The sequence below is a fragment of the Solanum tuberosum genome, unplaced genomic scaffold (genome assembly GCF_000226075.1).
Source record: "Solanum tuberosum cultivar DM 1-3 516 R44 unplaced genomic scaffold, SolTub_3.0 scf00771, whole genome shotgun sequence".
NCBI lineage: Eukaryota > Viridiplantae > Streptophyta > Magnoliopsida > Solanales > Solanaceae > Solanum > Solanum tuberosum.
The window spans coordinates 92,860-95,739 of record NW_006239719.1 but is presented as its reverse complement, the minus strand read 5'-3'; positions in this window follow the sequence as shown (position 1 = coordinate 95,739).

The window sequence follows — 2,880 nt, the reverse complement described above, 5'->3', positions numbered from 1 at the left end:
TGTTGAATTGATTTTCTTTTTGCATTAGTATTAATTTGATTTTGATTTAAGTTTTATTAAAATTATCAACATCTATGAACTATAATATTTATTGGACCATTCCGAATTCTAAGTTTTAAACTTGAAATAATATATTAAAAGATAAAAACTATGAAATAGTATAAGAAATATTTTAAAATTATATCAAAGTAAATATTTTTATGTATAAAATAAAATTTTAAAATTACATATATAATGTCGGGTTGGTTTGATCTCAGGTTGGTTTTTTTTAGTTAAAACCAAACCAACCCAAATATAGTCGGGGTTTTTTTTCCAATACCAAACCAAGTCAAACCAAATCACTAGTCGGGTTTTTTTTCCGGTTTGACTCGATTTACGGTTTGGTTCGATTTTGTACATCCCTATAATTTGGGGTCTTTCCAAATAGTCCAACCAACTCATTTTGGAGATCTAGAATAACTTTGTTTCGCTTTCCTGTCGAAGGAATATTTATTAGTCAATGATATATATATAAAGGAGGAACATAGACAACGTGATGTCACACCTCACTATGACCTCTATTCATATTTATCTTTTTTTGAATTTTTTATTTTATTTTTAATATCTCATAAAGTATTTATATTTAAGTGCTCAACTTTTCACCTGCCACTATAATATATCTTGTTTATTAGATATAAAATGTACATATATTCATACTCTCATAATTTTCAACATTTCATATTCATAACCCTTAAATATTAAATATGAAAGTTAAGATACTTTATGATATTCCTCCATTTTTTTCTATATAAATTCATAGTTTTTATTTCATGAGAGTCTATCCAAAGTTACCCTTCATTTTCACTATAGTATTATATTCATACTTTATTTGGCTTGAAAAAGAAGAAGAAGACTTTTGAATAGTGATAGGCTTGTAAAGTGGATATTGACAAGAGCTTAGATAATTATGTGTTAAAAACCTTTTTCCTTCTATTTTTTAATGATATGTGTATTGTACAATTTCTTTTTTTCTTTCTTTGTTTTTTTTTTCTCTTTTTTTTTTTATATATCTCTATGATGCCTCTTAAATTAATTTTGTATACAAAGAAAGCTTTTGAATAGTGATAGGTTTGTGAAGTGAATATCAACAAGGGTGATGCCTCTTTGACTTTGTTTGACTTGAAAAAGAAGAAGAAAGCTTTGAATATTGTTAGGCTTGTGAAGTTGATATGACAAGATCTTAGACAATTGTGTGTTGATTTTGTTTTTCCTTCTATTTTTAATTTTAATGATTAAAGTCGCAATGATATGTGTATTATATTATTTGTTTTCTTTCTTTCATTCCTTCTTTCTTTTGTATCTTTATGATGCTTCTTAAGTATAATTTTTATACGAACTTAAAATTTAATTCGAAGCACGAGTAATTGAATTTTAGAAGTATGAGAGTTATTTTTGTATAATTTCTATTTAATATAATTTGGTCTCTTATTTTTCCTCATAAAAATGTCAATAAAAAGAAATAAAAATAAAAGAAATAATAATATTATAGCCAAATAACACGAAATAACCTTTTTTTTAAAATACATATAATTAAATTACAATTACTAATATAATTATAGAAACACCGTTTAAATAAGAACAAAGGGTTAAAAGGATTATGCTACTCTTATTTCCATGAAAATAAATATTAACTTTTGTTCATCAATTGACAAATTTTCCAAAATTTTGTTGTAATAAATCTATAAAAAGATATATGTTTCTTTTAATCAGATTAAATTTTTCATAGTTATCTTTTATATCAAAATACCGGTATTATAATTTTTTTATTTCTTTATCCTTAGTATAATATTTTTATTATATATAATTCTGAAATTACAACTTTTACTATAACATATTTATGAATCTTAATTATGAGGAGGAAATTAGTTTTTATTAAGTAATAAACATCAATACTTAGCACTTAAATCAGTAACAAATTTGTTTCATTTATTCAATTATTAAAAGTAATTATTATCAAACTTCTATTTAATGAAGTTGAATTACTACTACTTTGTAGTTAATTTGTAGACAGTTCTTTTACCTTCTAATTGTTGTATATGTGGTGCTCTTTTACTTGTACAACATATAGGGAGAAAAAAGAATAAAAATATGGTAGAGGCATTAGTGAAGGATAAACGATAGGGAAAGAGTATATGCCAGAAAAAATGTAATTCAATGGTTGTTTTAGTTTCTTTTTCATTTTCATTTCATTTTTATTTTATTTAATAACAATTATCAAAAATATTTTTAACTTTTATTTAGATTAAAAGAAATTAAAAGGGTCAAATGCCAATATATGCTTGTATGTATGTGTATCATAATTTACTACGAAATATTTGCTATGTACAATAAAAATGAAATTAATTTGTCACGCCCCGAGTCTATACCTTGGACGTGGCCGGCACTCGGAGATCATTGCTGGCCCCAAGCGAACTCTTGGCCTGGCTACTTAACTCAGCGGAAGACTTAACTCAACACAATATAAGTTCATAAAACAACTTAAATGATAAAATCTGACCAAAATGACAACTTATGTCTCAAAATAGAATATTTGTAAATACATAGATAAGAGACTTGGCTATTGTCTGACTGTCTATGAAGCCTCTATAATACTGAGATGGATGTTGGGACAGACCCCACAACATCCTAATAAAGAAAACTAGGAAAGCGAATAAAAGACCCCTCTGGAATGCAAGGAGGCTCACCATTGACTCTGGAGTGCTCGACTAGATTAACGGCGCGCTGGATGCTGATCCTCTGATTACCTGGGTCTGCATCATAATAAGATGCAGGCCAACTGGCATCAGTACATGGAATGTACGAGTATGCGAGCTGGAAAACTAAGCAACATAGGCTAGAAGG